The sequence below is a fragment of the Lissotriton helveticus genome, chromosome 4_1 (genome assembly GCF_964261635.1).
Source record: "Lissotriton helveticus chromosome 4_1, aLisHel1.1, whole genome shotgun sequence".
NCBI classification, from domain to species: domain Eukaryota; kingdom Metazoa; phylum Chordata; class Amphibia; order Caudata; family Salamandridae; genus Lissotriton; species Lissotriton helveticus.
In genome coordinates, this window is record NC_136063.1 from 82,718,664 (window position 1) to 82,737,367 (window position 18,704).

Sequence of the window (18,704 nt, forward strand, 5' to 3'; positions counted from 1 at the left end):
CTGCATGAAAGCAGAGTAATGACATTCTACTATACAAACAACTGCACCAGTGAACCGAATTATACCACACTGCTACCCCCACGACCCACCAATTACGGTGTTGTTGCAATTGGTTAACGCTAAGGTACCAACTGCGTGATCTAAACTCGGAGTCTGAGGCAGGAACTTCGGCAGAGTCTTTCAACGGTGGGTAATATACAAAAGAACATCAATGAGAGAAAGAAAAAGAAAAAAATTCAAGAGAAAAATAAATAAGATGAGCAAAGGCGGAGAAGACAGATAAAATATGTTGCGACAAATGGAATAAAAAATTCAACGCCACTGAGTTAGGTACAGTAAATTGAAAGAACGAATGAATAAAAAAAAATGTCGTATGGGGAAAATCACAATGGGAGAAGGATAAAACATGACATGCCGATGTTGTGTTGGGGGAAAAAACATTAGCTTAACGAGCTCTCGGCATTGCGTGGCAGGGGAGCGACGTTCTTTTGAAGTCTGAAGGGTGGGAGGGAACAAGCATATGGGGTGTGAGCGAGAAGTGAGGCCAAGCACGTGCTGGCGAAGCTTCGCGCTTGAAAGCCTCACATGCATTGGGGAGAATCCGCACTCCACATCCCTCTCATTGCTTCAGCGAGACCTTAAAACAGAAAGAGGGAGATAAAATAAGAAAGAAAGAAATATATAAACAAACTAATAAAGAACGAAATGAAACAAACTAACAAAGAACGAAATGGAACAAAAACTGTGGGAAAAGAAAGAACAAAGAACTATTCGAAAGAAAACTAAATGAAGAAAAACACAAATGAAAAAAGCGTAATATTAAGAGTATCTGCAACTAAAACAGTAACTCACTGAGCTATCTACAAAAAAAATCAAATCTGTGAACCAGTAGGTTACTGCTGTGCAAGCTCTACGTTATTCAATGGTGGGAAAACGTGTGATTAGACTGGACACAGAGGACGCCAGCACGTGCATAATCAACAAGATTTATGTTGCTACTATGATATACTGGTTTTCGCTGGGTACACAATGATGTCTGAAGGAAGACCCTGAGCCCCGTATGATATTTCAAGCTCTGAGGTGTTCGTGATCAACATAGTAAGCCAGAACATATATACTATTATACTTTTCCTTGTTTACAATTTCTCTGGGTCAGATTTAACATATAAAAGTATCAATAGACTTGCAGACTCCGCTCCTCGTCACTCCCTTGCGTCCCTATTTATGGCATCCACGAGGATTTTCCATTTCTTGTACTGCTCCTTCTGATATAATATATGTAATTAGTCCTGTGAATTCAATACATGCCGGACAGCTAACTACATGGCACTATGACAACCAGGCCGTTTTTAACATTGTGCACAATGATTTCTCTAGCAGGTGTATAATGCTGTTACCGTAAAAATGAGAATGGGCGCATAATTGCATTTGCTCCCACCAGCAGTAATAGAAGCATCATGACAGTAAGTTAAACAGATGGCACTGGCAGATGTGCGATATACGAACGCTGCTTACAAAACATAACTGTACACATTTTAGTACGAAATAGTCCGCCCTTTTGTCTAAAATGACTGAAAGTAGTGAATGAGCAGACTCGCAGCTGGTGAGAAGTCCTCAAACAGCGGTCTGCATGAAAGCAGAGTAATGACATTCTACTATACAAACAACTGCACCAGTGAACCGAATTATACCACACTGCTACCCCCACGACCCACCAATTACGGTGTTGTTGCAATTGGTTAACGCTAAGGTACCAACTGCGTGATCTAAACTCTGAGTCCGAGGCTGGATCTTCGGCAGAGTCTTTCAACAGTGGGTTAATATACAAAAGAACATCAATGAGAGAAAGAAAAAGAAATAAGATGAGCAAAGACGGAGAAGACAGACAAAATATGTTGCGACAAATGGAATAAAAAATTCAACGCCACTGAGTTACGTACAGTAAATTGAAAGAACGAATTAATTAAAAAAAAAAGTCATATTATGATAATCGCAATGGGAGAAGGATAAACCATGACATGCCGATGTTGTGTTGGGGGAAAAAAACATTAGCTTAACGAGCTCTCGGCATTGCGTGGCGGGGGAGCAGGGTAGCGGCGTTCCTTTGAAGTCGGAAGGGTGGGAGGGAACGAGCATATATGGGGTGTGAGCGAGAAGTGAGGCCAAGCGCTTGCTGGCGAAGCTTCGCGCTTGAATGCCTCACACGTATGGGGAAAATCACAATGGGAGAATGATAAAACATGACATGCCGATGTTGTGTTGGGGGAAAAAATCATTAGCTTAACAAGCTCTCGGCCTTGCGTGGCGGGGAGCAGGGGAGCGGTGTTCCTTTGAAGTCGGAAGGGTGGGAGGGAACAAGCATATGGGGTGTGAGCGAGAAGTGAGGCCAAGCGCGTGCTGGCGAAGCTTCGCTCTTGAATGCCTCACATACATTGGGGAGAATCCACACTCCAAAACCCTCTTGGTAGGGTTGCTGGTGGCCCTCTATATGTCTCGCCAGCAATGCGCATGCGCATTGCCAGGCGAGACCTAAACAACAGTTTGTAAACAAAGGGCTCCCTGCATGGTTTTTTAGACATGTCACGAGAGTCAAAAAGTGCTTAGTGCCTTAAGTAGGCTGTGAGCCACTAGCCATGCTGAGGGTTTCCCGTTTGAGGTTTTCCGTTATGAGCTTTTGGGCAAAAGTGACTGCTTGAGTCAGTAGTTTGTTGAAAGTGAGCGCTGGGTTCTTTTCCGTATTTACATTGATAGAGTTCTTGTGAGAAGTTGGCCTGGCATATGCTGTCCACTGTTCTAGTGGGCACCTTGCACCAGCCCAAACGACCCTTCTTGATGGTAGGTTTAAAGACAACCTATATAGAAAGCTATCCTAGCGGTAGCTGTGGAGAGCAGCCTTCAGACTAAGTCTCAAAGGAATGTAAAGCAACTTGTTTTTACCAGTCTATAATCTCATGAATCACCACATGAAAGGAAAACCACACCAGGTATATATATAAAATAAATGTATTTATTCTAAACTCATCCCTCTAGTCTCTTTATGAGGCTAGAGGCAAAAGTACATACAGTAAACTTATTTAGCACACAGTAAATTAGCACAATATACGTTGAGCCCTAGGGGCGTACCAAACCATATATTAAGAAAGTGGTATAAGAACCAGGACTGACATAGATACAAGGCCTAGAGCCTTTGGAACCTCTGGGGCCAACAGGAACCACCCAAAGTAGTGACACAAGGGACCCACGGGGACGCGTGGAGTGTCTGAACACAGACACGAATCGCCATTAACTTCTATGGGGAAAGTCGCGGTTGGAATTTTAAAGATTAAGGACACTTGGAAGAGGACTTGGAGCAAACCCCTTTAGAACTAGGCAGTTCTAGAGTCAATGCCCACGGAAGCACCGGAGTACTCGAGTTACCTCACCCAGGGAAGCCGGGTGCATAGGTGTCTTTTGATGTCAGATTTTGTCATCGTTTTCAATGGCGATCTGCTGTAAAGTGCTGCTGGCGACCAAGTCAAAAGTGTCCGGGTGGATCTAAGAGTGGATTGGAAATCTGAAGAATCTGAAAGCAGAGGGGACAGAGTCTGGGTCACTAGCCAGTGACCAGGAAGGCGGTGAGCGAAAGCCCACTGATGTCGGGTGCTTTCAGATGAAGAAGGTGAAGCTTAACTCTTCAGCCACGAGGACCAGGAGGCGTCGACGATGACCAGGTGCTGGATTCGAGCTGTCCCACGAAGGATGTCATGTGCTGCGGTATCTTTATCCGGATTGGACCCAACAAGCCTTAGCAACCGCTACCCACGCAGAAAGCAAAGATTGGCTTCGGTGCAGACCAGCAAGGTCTGAGGGACTCACCCTTTGGAGGCGAGTCAGGGCACGTCTGGAGCAACCAGGAAAGCCCAAGAAACCGAAGAGTTACCTTTGTGGGGACCCACCAGTCAACGGACCAGGGATCGCGAAGGAGCCTCGAGTGGACATGCTAGAAGCGGGCCCACGGAAAACTCATGGAGTGTAGGCCCACACTCTTCGGTGCAGATGGTGCTCGGGGTTTGGACTACAAGTAGCCAAACGCACAACTTCGGGAAAGCTCGGTAAGTTGATGCACTTGCAAATGTGCACGTGTCCAGGAGTTCCTGTTCCACGTCACTTGTGAGGGCTGCGGGTCTCAGCTTTGCTGGGATCTCGTGTCGGCCTCAGAGAAGTCTGGAAGTCCGTGTCCTGAGTTATAAATCCTTAGGGATCCGGCGGTAGCCTTGGAAATGCAGACCGGCAAAATGCTTTTTTTGGTGACTGTTTGAATAGGGGAGTCACTCCTTGATCCCAAGGGAGATTCTTCAGTCCTCTAGTCAGTATAGTGTGATAAAGTTCCAGGGTTCAGCTTCAGAGTTTCGTCCAGGTATAATCTAAAGTCCTAAGGACTGGGTTCCCATACTTATACTAAGTTAGGGGGTTGGACATACTCTGGGGACCCACCTATGGGAGGGTCTAGGGAGAGGGGTATTTACACCCCTTTCCCTTTGTCCAGTTTCGCACCACAGCAGGGGCTGAGTGCCCCTGCAACCGGTTTGAACTGGGCTATGCACAGGGACACCAAGTGTGCCCCCAGCACTGTCTGAAAAGCATTCTCTGAATGCACCCACCCAGCCCCAATACACTAAAGCCTGTCTGGGAGGTGGTTACACTTCCCTGTGACGGGAAACCTATTGTCCAGGCCTCCCCTGCCGGAGTTTCATCCAGCGGCAGGAGGTCAGACTTGTGTCTGTGGCTGCAGCATCCATTTTGTGATGCTGGTGCTCTTTTGAGCTATTACCGGTTAGGTTTGTGTGTACATGTCTTCTCCCTCTAGAAGGGTGGAATTCTACCCCCGGCCACCAGGACTGGCGGGGAGGTAGGATTCCAAAGTGTTTGACACCAAGCACAACATGTTTCCATGCAGACATTCCAAAGTTAGCATTTACAGCGAGGTTATAATACACTTAAGAGTATATGGTCTGGCTGCATCACAGAACAGCATCAGAGAATAGATTCAGAAAGCTGCAGAGGGGTCCTGCTCATGCATGGGCACCCTCTCACACAAAACCAAGCACTCTGCCTTCAGGATTGGTACGGCCTGCCATAGGAGGGACTTATAGGTTTATATGTGTCCGTGATTAAAGGTAGATATAGGTAACCTATAGCTTAGTAAGTGGTGCATGCACCACCTTACCCAGGCTGCAGTAGCAGACCTGTGGTGCCATTTTAGAAGTCTTCCCAGGGGTTGCTAATACATGCTTCAGCCCCTTGTAGGCCTCTTGGGTACCTATGCCCTTAGTACCCAAGGTACCATATACTAGGGACTCACAGGCCAGTAACCAATCTGGAGTGTACCTGAAGTACATGCAATCAATCTAGAGAGGAAGCAGCTAGGCTGGGGTCCTGGATAGCAGGGCCCCAGCCAAACTAAAGGCGAAAAACTGTGAAACACCAGTAAAAAGTGGGGGTAAGCATAGTAAGTAATTCCTACTCTCCTACAGTTCTTACACCGGATCGTTGTAAATTGTGTTAGCATCATATCCTGTCTCGTTGTGCACCTACCTTGATAGACAGCCACACAATTAGTTTTGCCAGGAATGTATTCCATATAGAAGGTATGTTCCTGCAACTCTATTACCCATTTCCTAAGTCGGCTGAGACAGAGCAAAGGCCGTTTATTGAAATGATCTCTTTCAGTGGTTTGTATTCTGATCAAATAATGAAAGCATTAGCCAAAGGGTGTCCAACTCGCTGCTAAGGATTTTTTTCTCTCTTACAGAGTAGTTGAGTTTAGCGTCTTTAAGCATCATTAATCCTCTTGGTCTTCTTGCAGAAATACAGCACCAAGACCTTTTCTACTGGTATCTGTAGTTACTATGTTTTTATTTCCAGACTTGAAAGTGTGCGGAAATGGGGTGGCTTGTATGGTTTAGTTGTGCAGGGAAATTGGGTGTAGCGTGTTATGTGACCTCACCGTGTAATACACTCACCAACTCCTATAGGACCAGTAGGTTTCATCTGTCAAATCATAGCTCAACTCTGGGTAGCTGTGACACCGAGCAGCAAGGCATACACAGGGAACTGGTGTAAAGAGTACTCTGCACAATTCTCAGGAAATCTGGCACCAGTTTATAAAAATAGAATATATTTTTACGAATTTCTGGACACCAAAACAAAAAGAACCACCAGAGGGTTCCAGAGAGATAGCATTTACAAAGTATGGTAAATCAAAGCATTTCACTCAACCATGAACAGGCATTGTCAGATTAAACAAGTTTGACCGAACCTTTTTCAAAAACTACTTAAGGAAGTATAGTTCTGGTCAGTTTGAGTCTCTTTAGGTGACCAACTCCAGTAGGGAGCAAGTCAGGGGGACTAGCAAGGTCCACAGAAAAAGTTACCTCAGTCGGAAAAGCAGTCCTCAGTCAGTTCCAGGTGCTTTATTACCATGCAATTACTCCTATGGAAGCTGTCCTGATGCAAAGAACACAAAATGCTGAAGATGCTCTAGGATGCTGTGGATGTGATACCACTGACCGGGGTCTTTCTTCAGGTACTCCTCGGTCTATGAAGGTGATGAAGGGGTCCTTGTCACAGGGTGAATATCCCATGCTAGTCTCTCCAGTAGGGCCAAAGTCCAGTAGCCCCTTATTGCGTTTACAGCAGGGTCCTTCCATGGACAATAACTTATTTTCTGATCAACCAAGAGACACTCCAGCTCTTCTGGGTTCAGTAGACGTGGGTGCACCTTTGAGATTCAGATCTTAGTACTGTGCGGTGGCTAGGAGTGACAATCTGGTGATATAAGCTTCCAACTCCACCCAACAGGCTTGCTGTTGTGGCTCTGTACTGCAAACAGTAGGTCATCTGACTGACCCTTGGAGTCTCTTCTTCCGGCTCGAACTCTGGAACGACTTTTCACAGGCTGGACTCACTAGATACAGTGCTTTCCTCTGCTGGCCCATGGTGCATTACGTGCAGTCCAACTTCGGTGCAGCCTCTCCTTTGCCAGGTAGTTTTCCAGCAGAGCAGTCCTCCTTCGGTCCTCTTCGGCCAGTCAGCGAAGTTTGAGTTCTGGGTGCATGCTTCATGTCCAGAAAATGCAGGCTGTAGTTGGTAGCCAGGTACCCTTCCTCCTGTGGACCACTCCTTACGAAGTGTGGTATCTGGTTGTATCAGGATGGACCATTCTGTAGAGTTCCAACATAGCGAGGCCCCTCTCTCTGCACCCAGAGCTCCCTAGCCGACCCCAGGGGTGTGTTAGCTACCGAGGGGGCTACACTCCCATGACAAAAATGGTTTGACAACTGGCTTCTCTTTTTTTTGTCCCTAAAACCAACATTTGTGCCTAAACAATAGAGCAAAGCGGTACAAAAGGGGGTGGTGATGGACGGAGCATCTGAATCAAACACTCACACTCAGTCAACAGATATGGGTTTAATCCATCAGTGTTCTTTAGCCCACTCTGCCTCCCCAGTTCAGACATGGCCATATGCAAATCAGTCTGACCCTGTGCCTCATGGGAACAGTCCAGCCCGAACTGCCAAGCCATGCCTTCCCTGGACCGGAAACAAGCTTCCTAGGACCGGTTTCTGGCATTACAGCCGTCTTCAGCCAGGCTTGCTTGAATCCAGTGGCAAAGTGAGCAAGGGACTCACGTCTGAGCATACCCTGCCAACTTATGGTGAACAAAGCGGTACAAAAGGGGTTGGTGATGGACGGAGCATCTGAACCAATAAAACACTCACACCCAGTCAACAGTTCTGGGTTTAATCCATCACCGTTCTTTAGCCCACTCTGCCTCCCCAGTTCAGACATGGCCATATGCAAATCAGTCTGACCCTGTGCCTCATGGGAACAGTCCAGCCCGAACTGCCAAGCCATGCCTTCCCTGGACTGGAAACAAGCTTCCTAGGACCGGTTTCTAGCTTTACAGCCGTCTTCAGCCAGGCTTGCTTGAATCCAGTGACAAAGTGATCAAGGGACTCACGTCTGAGCATACCCTGCCAACTTATGGCGAACAACGCAGTACAAAAGGGGGTGGTGATGGACAGAGCATCTGAACCAATCAAAAACTCACACCCAGTCAACAGATCTGGGTTTAATCCATCACCGTTCTTTAGCCCACTCTGCCTCCCCAGTTCAGACATGGCCATATGCAAATCAGTCTGACCCTGTGCCTCATGGGAACAGTCCAGCCCGAACTGCCAAGCCATGCCTTCCCTGTACCGGAAACAAGCTTCCTAGGACCGGTTTCTGGCATTACAGCCGTCTTCATCCAGGCTTGCATGAATCCAGTGGCAAAGTGAGCAAGGGACTCACGTCTGAGCATACCCTGCCAACTTATGGCGAACAAAGCGGTACAATAGAGCAGGCAGTTTTCCATATGTTACACATTTACCCCTCAAAGGTGGCTACTATTTTGAAGCCTGTCTTATGAGTAGGGCTCCCGGTTTTATGGCTTTTATTTTTTTAACAGTTCCATCTGCATTTATCTGTATTTTTTTGTTTTTAATCATTTATTTTGTGTTTTGGGAATATATGGGGTCGAAAATGGTATACTTCTTCCTTTATTAGGTCTCATCTATTATATTCCGCAAGGAATAAATAGACGAGAGTATTGGGGGCAAAATAAGGGCTAAACCATCGCGGATTTCGTCGAGTGCATGTGCTCATGCACGCGCTTGCCATTTGCTCCCGCCTGCCTCCGAGAGCTTCACTTCAAAGGGCTCTGCTCCCCCGCCCACTGCTTCACACTTCACGGCCGCCAGGCCGTGTCTCGCATTTCTCCTCCCCGCCCCCTGCTTCACACTACAATAACTAGCATTCACCCCAGCCCGCGCTCTGCCTCACTTCTCCTCCCCTCTAATTCACCCCTGCTGTTTCGCTTTCACGGACGCGAGGCCGTGCTCTAGCTCGTTCACACTTCACACTTCATTGTTGGCTAGTTGTCCCATGCTGCCCCGAGTGTGCTCAGCGCCTTCAACCCCCACCGCTCGTAATGCTCCCCCCCCCTCCCGCTGTCCGTGGTTTCTTGTTTAATCCCTGAATGTGTGCTACCAGCATGAACACATTTGCAAAAATTTAGTTTTTAAACGGCAACTCGAGCAGTTTTCTAACTTTGATGTACTGCTTTTGTACTGTATAGCAAAGTAATAACTGGCATTCAAAAAAGGGATTTAAAAAAAAAAAAGAATTTATCACCGAGCACACAAGTCACGTTTTTAAAGGGGCCCGCGTGCCAGCTGCCATTGTCTTTAGTCTTTCATTGTTGTCCCATGCTGCCCCGAGTGTGCTGAGCGCCTTCAACCCCCACCGCTCGCAATGCTCCCCTCCTCCCGCTGTCCGTGGTTTCTTGTTTAATCCCTGAATGTGTGCTACCAGCATGAATGCATTTGCAATACATTTCGTTTTTAAACGGCAACTCGAGCAGTTTGCTAACTTTGATGTACTGCTTTTGTACTGTATAGCAAAGTAATAACTGGCATTCAACAAGCATTTGCAATGCAATGGGTCTCGCATTAGGAAAGTTTGAGCTATTGGTATTGTAAATGGCAAAGTTTTTATTTATGTTTTTTTTTTAAAATAGCTAAATTAATAGCTTTGTCATTTACAATGCCAATAGTTATAACTTTCGCAAATGCGATACCTATAGCATTTGTAATGCAATATGCAGTTCTGCCAAGTATCACGCAACTGACGTGACACTAACGCATTTCAGTGCGGTGTTCCGCATTACCGCACTGAAATGCATTGTCACGCATTTCCACTGACCGAACTCTGCTGACAGCGGTGGCTAAAAATGGTAATGTAACGCCAGGGTGCTAGTGGGCGCGCTCGCACCTCTGACACCTGTGTGCCTGCTGCTCAGCTCCCCACAGACTTGCCAGCAGGAGACACTGAAAAGATCCAATCGCGCTCTGACAGTGCTACAAATACAATGTTAACACTCTATCTGCCAGGGCGCCTGCACAATTGAAACAAAATTCCCGAGCGGGGCCTCCCCTCTCAGTCCTTCCGTTAGTTGTGGCACCAGCGCGGTGTGGGGAAATCAATGACACACGTCCTTTGCAGGAAGGATTCGGAAGTAAGGTCTGTCAGAAGCGGCAGCCGGGGGCTCCACACAGACTGGAGTTAACTTGTGAGATTCCGCGCTGTGCAGAGTGCACGGTATATGACCCGGCCGGCTTTGCCGGATCACCACGGCGGGACTGGGCACTACAGCATCGACCTGCAGCCATGTCCGTCTCGTCATCATGGCCACGCGGCATCAGAGGCATCAGGCGCTGCGAGGAGACTGCTGCATGTAGTGCTTGCTGTGCGGCCGCCGGCACCGCTGCGGCCCCGGCGCTCAGAGAGACAGAACTGCCTGCCAGTGCCACAGTAACACTGCACTGTCCCGGTATATGCTCACATGTGCAGCATGCTGCTGACTCCTCCCTGGGCAGCGCACAAAGCACATGGAATCCCCTTGGCTGAACTCAGATTATATTACCATGAAAAAGGTAAAACACACCAATTAATTAAAGACAGGTTGGAATAGTAATTAACTTGTTGTTTTCCATGCTGCTGCCGGAGCCTGTGACCTGTTAAGCAGCAGGTGACCCGAACTTGCAGTTCCTGTTATTAACTACTTAGTTCAGCACAGACGGCTTTTTCACGTCCAGTGTCTGCCCGGTATCTAGTTACACTTGGCTGGTATGAAAAGGGCTTCATCTGAGCTACCTTCCGTGCCGCACTCTACTAACTGTGCAGTCAAGCAGTCTGTCTCTGCTTGATGAATGACATGTTAGCGGACATTACTGTAGGTCAACTGAGAGGGGGTGGGGTGTAATAGGGTGTTGTGCTAGTCGACTAGGCTGCATGCAATTATAGCGCCATGGGCGGTGCCATGCACCGGTCAACACAATGATTTTCTAACAGAACAGGCCGTCTCGCGCAGTTTAACAGTACGATAAGGTTACAAAAGATCTAGATTAGTGACCTTCAATTTCTGATATCATTGCTTGAATAGGAGTGAATTCTGATCATTATCTAATGTTTCCCTCTTCTTAATTGCTTTAATTTCCTCATGAGAAAGTGTCACTCATGGTCGTTGAAATGTCACTCATAAATACACTGACATTATGAAAATGTCACACATGGGCACTCTGAAACCTTGGCAGCTATGAATATGTTTTGTATTTACATAACTTACATGGCATCCCAGAAGCGCAACCGCGCTACGCCGCCGGCCTGCGACCAGGAAGTCAGGCAGGCCGGGCAGGACAACCGGAAACAGGAAGTAGGAGGGCGGGAGCCTACCCCGCCTCCCACGGAAGAGCCGCGATTGTTTGCAGCACCGGAGCAGGCAGGAGCCTACCCTGCGCCCCGGTGCCGAAGAAGGGAGGAAGAGTCCTGCTGCCGGTGAGTGGGGCTTTGTGGCTGGCCTGCGAGGGCGGGGGGGCATGTGTGTGTGTGTACGCGCGCGCGGCGGCGGGCTGTGTATGTGTGTGAGCGTTTGTGCGTGCGTGCGTCTTGGAGTCTGTGTGTATGCGTGTGTGACTGTGGGGGAGGAGGAGGGGGTTGCCTGTCTGGGTGCCTGCGTGTCTGTGTAAGTGCGTGTGCGCGCGTGTGTGTGTGTGTGTGTCTGTCTGTGTGCATGCATGCATGCGCGTTAGGCTGGGAGTATGGGAGGGCGGCGCAGGACGGAACGTGCGCGTTCGCGCACACGAATCCAGCCTGAAAAAGCTCGTGCACCCTCTTGTCCTCCTTCCCCCCAGACTGATCGCTATAGGTCTCCAGCTGGACACATGCATCCTTGCGGATGCATTTTGCCAGCGAGACCCAAAAACGGGAGTTAAAAAAAAAAAAAGAATTTATCACCGAGCACACAAGTCACGTTTTTAAAGGGGCCCGTGTGCCAGCTGCCATTGTCTTTAGTCTTTCATTGTTGTCCCATGTTGCCCCGAGTGTGCTGAGCGCCTTCAACCCCACCGCTCGCAATGCTCCCCCCCCCTCCCGCTGTCCGTGGTTTCTTGTTTAATCCCTGAATGTGTACTACCAGCATGAACACATTTGACATAAATTTAGTTTTTAAGCTGCAACTCGAGCAATTTGCTAACTTTGATGTACTGCTTTTGTACTGTATAACATAGATTGGACAATGCTTAGCGTCGCGTGTGTAATTTAAGCTTACCCGTTTCATTTCCAGGAAGGCCAGTGATGTCTTTACCTAAACTGCCAAATTCAACATTTTACTTAGCAGTGTACATTTTTTTTTCACATTTGCCGACATGGTCGAATAATTTAGGTGTGTAATTTAGCGAGGAACCTATTTTCACTGTCCTGTTTGTTGTATCACTCATAATAACCACGCCGAATTTTCATTTATAGTCATTTGACCTCTTATGGCGACTCTGCCTTCACTTGTGCCTTGATATATATTTGGACATTAGTGGCATTATCGAACAAAAACATGTTTCAAACTTTCACTAACACACAGGAACTATGAAATACACGGAGAATCCATCAGACTGTTGTACAACTTGCTGAGAAAAGCAGCAATGAATATTTCATTTTATAGTGGTACGCCACATGCCTTGGATTGTTTCTAATTGTAGAAGTAACGGGTGTGAGCGCTTCTGCATGATAGCTGCTAGGGACACAGTTTGCGTAGTAAGAGTTTTTTAAAGTAGCATTTCCTCACTATTCCGCCAATTCTTTTAGTATCGTGCAAACTATCAGCTACACCACTTACTTTTATTTTTTATCCTAATGTAGATATTTTGTTGCTCTCAGGCAAACCATCACTGGCCTTCTGGGGGAATGTGGGCTTCCGGGTTTACACAAACATCTTTTTTCAAAAATCCTTTGGAGCTTTTTCTGATTTCCCTTTTCGTACGATTACCACAATAAAAAAAATCTTTGGCCACTCGCTCGCACATCAAAGGCTGTTGCTCCCCCCCAACAGCAAAACAAGCGCATCTGTTTTCACTCAGCCCTAGCTCGAGGAGTGTCAAGGAACGGTTCAGGCAGAGTTCCCAAAGGCATCTGCTTTCCAGGCCGTCATGCTGCCTTCATGCCTGCAGCACGAGCCACTGTGGCTCTTTGATTGGGCCGTGGACTCAGCAGCAGTAATACCAGCATTTCTTCTAGGCTGCCTCCCACCTCTGGCTGGTCTGTCTCTCCGTGAGTCCAGCTCACCCCGGCCGGGCTCTCTTTCCACCGTCTGCCAGGAGGAGGGGGCGAGGAGGGCTGTAGATCAATCAATCAATCAATCAATCAATCAAGGACATTTGTAGAGCGCACTACTCACCCGGAGGGTCTCAAGGCGCTTGGGAGGGGGGGGGTGCTGCTACTGCTCGAACAGCCAGGTCTTGAGCTTCTTCCTGAAGGAGAGGTGGTCTTGGGTCAGGAGCAGGTCGGGAGGGAGGGAGTTCCAGGTCTTGGCGGCCAGGTAGGAGAAGGACCTTCCTCCTGTTGTCGTTCTTCGGATGCGGGGGACGGCGGCGAGGGCGTGACTGGCTGATCGGAGGTGGCGCTTGGGAGTGTAGAAGTTGATGCGGTTGTTGAGGTAGCTCGGGCCTTGATCTTGTAGGGCTTTGTGTGCGTGGGTGAGGAGACGGAAGGTGATTCTTTTGTTGACGGGGAGCCAGTGCAGGTCTCTCAGATGTCCGGAGATGTGGCTGCGTCGGGGGATGTCGAGGATGAGTCTGGCTGAGGCGTTCTGGATCCGCTGGAGTCTCTTCTGGAGCTTGGCGGTGGTTCCGGCGTAGAGGGCGTTGCCGTAGTCCAGTCGGCTGGTGACGAGGGCTTGGGTGACCGTCTTCCTGGTTTCGGTGGGGATCCACCGGAAGATCTTCCGTAGCATGCGCAGGCTGTTGAAGCATGACGAGGAGACGGCGTTAACTTGTCTGGTCATGGAGAGGGAGGAGTCCAGGATGAAGCCCAGGTTGCGTGCGTGGTCTGTCGGTGTGGGTGCGGTGCCCAGGGCGGGGGGCCACCAGGAGTCGTCCCAGGCGGAGGGCGAGGAACCCAGGATGAGGACTTCCGTCTTGTCTGAGTTCAGTTTCAGGCGGCTGGTCGTCATCCACTCGGCTACATCTTTCATCCCTTCGTGAAGGTTGGGTCTGGCGGCGGCGGGGTCGTTGGTCAGGGAGAGGATCAGCTGGGTGTCATCGGCGTAGGAGATGATGTTCAGGTTGTGTTGGCGTGCGATGGTCGCGAGGGGGCTCATGTAGACGTTGAAGAGGGTGGGGCTCAGGGAGGATCCTTGAGGGACGCCGCAGATGACTCCGGTGGCCTCTGACTTGTACGGTGGTAGACGGACTCTGTGTTCTTCCGTCGAGGAAGGAGACGATCCATTCCAGTGCCTTCCCCTGAATTCCGATGTTGCTGAGGCGCTGCACTAGGGTGCGGTGGCAGACAGTGTCGAAAGCCGCGGAGAGGTCTAGGAGGATGAAAGGAAGCCGCCGCAGCTGATTGACACCACATTAATAGACACCCAGTTTCCTCTCCCTTCTAAGTCACTCTGTAGGAAGTTTACAAAGAGCTTCTTATTCAGTGCGCTCCTCATCCAGAAAGCACATAGCACTTCTTTTAGACCTGATGTCCGTGTATTATTAAAACAAAAGTATGATAGCCGCCAAGATGTCAGTTGATCAAGAATGGATTAAAAAAAACTAAGGCAGATGACAAAATCCAATAAGATACATTCACTCTGCCACACCATGATCAACATGTAAAGTGGGGAAAATAAATAGCTTGATTTTGCTGTCTGTGCAACCTAGGTACCAGGTGTTGGAATCCAGTCATGGTTTGCTCGGCCCTTAGTGCTTTGAAGGACTGTATAATGAATATTAGTGAGCTGAGCAATAGCACCCCTCGATGCCACAGCACCCCTCGATGCCACAGCACCCCTCGACGCCACAGCACCCCTCGACGCCACAGCACCCCTCGACGCCACAGCACCCCTCGACGCCACAGCACCCCTCGACGCCACAGCACTCCTCGACGCCACAGCACCCCTCGACGCCACAGAAGGCCACAGCATCACTCGACGCCACTGAAGGCCACAGCATCACTCGGCACCACTGAAGGCCACAGCATCACTCAGCACCACTGAAGGCCACAGCATCACTCAGCACCACTGAAGGCCACAGCATCACTCAGCACCACTGAAGGCCACAGCATCACTCAGCACCACTGAAGGCCACAGCATCACTCTGTGCAACCATTCAACAACAACTGGTTCTAATATGTTCTCTCAATGTTTCAAGCTTTATTACAAATGTCACAAAAAGATGTTAATATTTCACTTCTTTTCTTGGATTTTCATCACAATAAAATACACTGAGCATAATCTTCCCAAAAGTTATTTACAAAAGTTTAAGCTATTGCCATTATAAATTACAATAGCTTTTATTTAAGTATTAATTATTAAAAAAAATAAAAGGCATTGTTATTTGTAATATTAATACATCTTAGTCATGTAAATACAACACATGTTGCATTACAAATGCAATAGGTGTCACGTTTGCGAAAGTTAAAACTATTGGCATTGTAAATGACAAAGCTATTAATTTCGCTATTTTCAAAACCAACACATAAATAAAATTTTTGTCATTTACAATACCAATAGATCAAACTTTCCTAATGCGAGACCTATTGCATTGCAAATGCTTGTTTAACTCTTGGATGTGCACTCATACATGGACGCCTTCAAGTTTTAGCAAATTAAGCAGCACGTATATCAGCAGACTGCACTCACAGGTACATATTAGTGTTATACTACTAATAATTGTTAACATATTCCTGTATTTTAGGAAAGTTCATCCATTTTTTTTAACTCTCCATGCTATCTGCTCAGCTTTTGCCGGGAATTCACGAATTACAGCATGGAGAGTCTCTAACCAGAAACATAATTTTTAGTATTTTTCCGCTCTTAAAAATAAATACAGACCGGAGACACATTGTTTTCTGTCTGTATTTATCTGTAAACATAGAAACTCAGAGGCCTTACTTATGAGCCAACACCCATGTGGCTTCCTGTAAGAGAGAGGCAACACCTCTCTCCCATGCAGGCTTCTATTGTCCTTTGATCTGAGTCCTTAGCAAGTCTCCCCAGGAGGGCAAAACGCTGTCTGCACGTCAGGCCCCGTGGACAATAGTGATCAGGCACTGGAAATCTTGGGCAACTAAAGTTACAACGTTTTAAAGTTACACTTTGCCCACCAGTGACATTAATTTCGAAATAAGTATTCAGATTTAATGCACTGATTCTTTTGATATTATCCCTTTCAGTGCGGCGCACGTTCAACGGACGTCGCATGCACTACCTCGGTAGTGCTGCGCACGTCCGTTGAACGTTCCGGCCCCGCCCGTGCCATAGAACATTCCGCACCAGCGCGGAACGTTTAGCGCAGCGAAGGTGTTAAATCGGACCAACTTTAGTAGTCCTATTTAAATGTTAGCAGTAAAAACGAAAATTTAAAGTTTTTGCTGCTGGAACCTTTTAACAATCAGCCCCTTACTGTAGGGCTTGTTAAGCCTGCCTTGCGTACATAAAGTGAGGTTTGGGGTTTGCGGTAACTTTTAAAAAATGTATTTATTTTAAAGTTTTATAGAGGGCGAATCAGACCCGTGAGGGTATCAGAGCGCTTTACAGGATTGATGGCTTGTATGCAAACAAGCATTTGCAATGCAATAGGTCTCGCATTAGGAAAGTTTGAGCTATTGGTCTTGTAAATGACACATTTTTTATTTGTGTTGGTTTTGAAAATAGTGAAATTAATAGCTTTGTCATTTACAATGCCAATACTTTTATCTTTTGCAAATGTGACACCTATAGCATTTGTAATGCAACATGTTTTGTATTTACGTGACTTAGATGTATTGATATTACAAATAACAATGGCTTAATTTTTTAAAATAATGAATACTTAAATAAAAGTTATTGTAATTTATAATGGCAATAGCTTAAACTTTTGTAAATAACTTTAGTGAAGATTATGTTCAGTGTATTTTATTGTGACGAAAATCCAAGAACAGAAGTGAAATATTACCATCTTTTTGTGACATCTGTAATAAAGCTTGAAACATTGAGAGAACATATTTGAACCAGTTGTTGTTGAATGGTTGCACAGATTGATACTGTGGTGGCGCTGAGTGATGTGGTGGCGACGGGTTATGCTGTGGCATTCAGTGATCCTGTGGTAGCGCATAGTGATGTTGTGGTGCCCCTGAGTGATGCTGTGGTGAGTGCAATAGATTGAGTGAGAGCGATAGATAGCTAGAGGGAGGGCGAAAGATAGATAGAGGGCGGGCGAAAGATAGAGTGAGGGTGATAGATAGTGAGGGCGATAGATAGATAGTGAGGGCGATAGATAGAGTGAGGGCGATAGATAGTGAGGGCGATAGATAGATAGTGAGGGCGATAGATAGATAGTGAGGGCGATAGATAGATAGTGAGGGCGATAGATGGATAGAGTGAGGGCGATAGATGGATAGAGTGAGGGCGATAGATGGATAGAGTGAGGGCGATAGATGGATAGAGTGAGGGCGATAGATGGATAGAGTGAGGGCGATAGATGGATAGAGTGAGGGCGATAGATGGATAGAGTGAGGGCGATAGATGGATAGAGTGAGGGCGATAGATGGATAGAGTGAGGGCGATAGATGGATAGAGTGAGGGCGATAGATGGATAGAGTGAGGGCGATAGATGGATAGAGTGAGGGCGATAGAGTGATAGGGCGACGGGCGACAGACAGAGTGCGACGGGCGACAGACAGAGTGAGGGCGACAGACAGAGTGAGGGCGACAGACAGAGTGAGGGCGACAGACAGAGTGAGGGCGACAGACAGAGTGAGGGCGACAGACAGAGTGAGGGCGACAGACAGAGTGAGGGCGACAGACAGAGTGAGGGCGACAGACAGAGTGAGGCGACAGACAGACAGAGTGAGGGCGACAGACAGACAGAGTGAGGGCGACAGACAGACAGAGTGAGGGCGACAGACAGACAGAGTGAGGGCGACAGACAGACAGAGTGAGGGCGACAGACAGACAGAGTGAGGGCGACAGACAGACAGAGTGAGGGCGACAGACAGACAGAGTGAGGGCGACAGACAGACAGAGTGAGGGCGACAGACAGACAGAGTGAGGGCGACAGACAGACAGAGTGAGGGCGACAGACAGACAGAGTGAGGGCGACAGACAGACAGACAGAGTGAGGGCGACAGACAGACAGACAGAGTGAGGGCGACAGACAGACAGACAGAGTGAGGGCGACAGACAGACAGACAGAGTGAGGGCGACAGACAGACAGACAGAGTGAGGGCGACAGACAGACAGACAGAGTGAGGGCGACAGACAGACAGACAGAGTGAGGGCGACAGACAGACAGACAGAGTGAGGGCGACAGACAGACAGACAGAGTGAGGGCGACAGACAGACAGACAGAGTGAGGGCGACAGACAGACAGACAGAGTGAGGGCGACAGACAGACAGACAGAGTGAGGGCGACAGACAGACAGACAGAGTGAGGGCGACAGACAGACAGACAGAGTGAGGGCGACAGACAGACAGACAGAGTGAGGGCGACAGACAGACAGACAGAGTGAGGGCGACAGACAGACAGACAGAGTGAGGGCGACAGACAGACAGACAGAGTGAGGGCGACAGACAGACAGACAGAGTGAGGGCGACAGACAGA

General features: G+C 47.9%; 1 protein-coding gene across 1 annotated transcript in view; it reads left to right on the top strand.

Annotated features, from left to right (window-relative positions):
• Positions 1–18,704, top strand: part of LOC144828371 (uncharacterized) — a 99,120-nt gene that overhangs the window by 6,299 nt on the left and 74,117 nt on the right. The window lies entirely within an intron of this gene.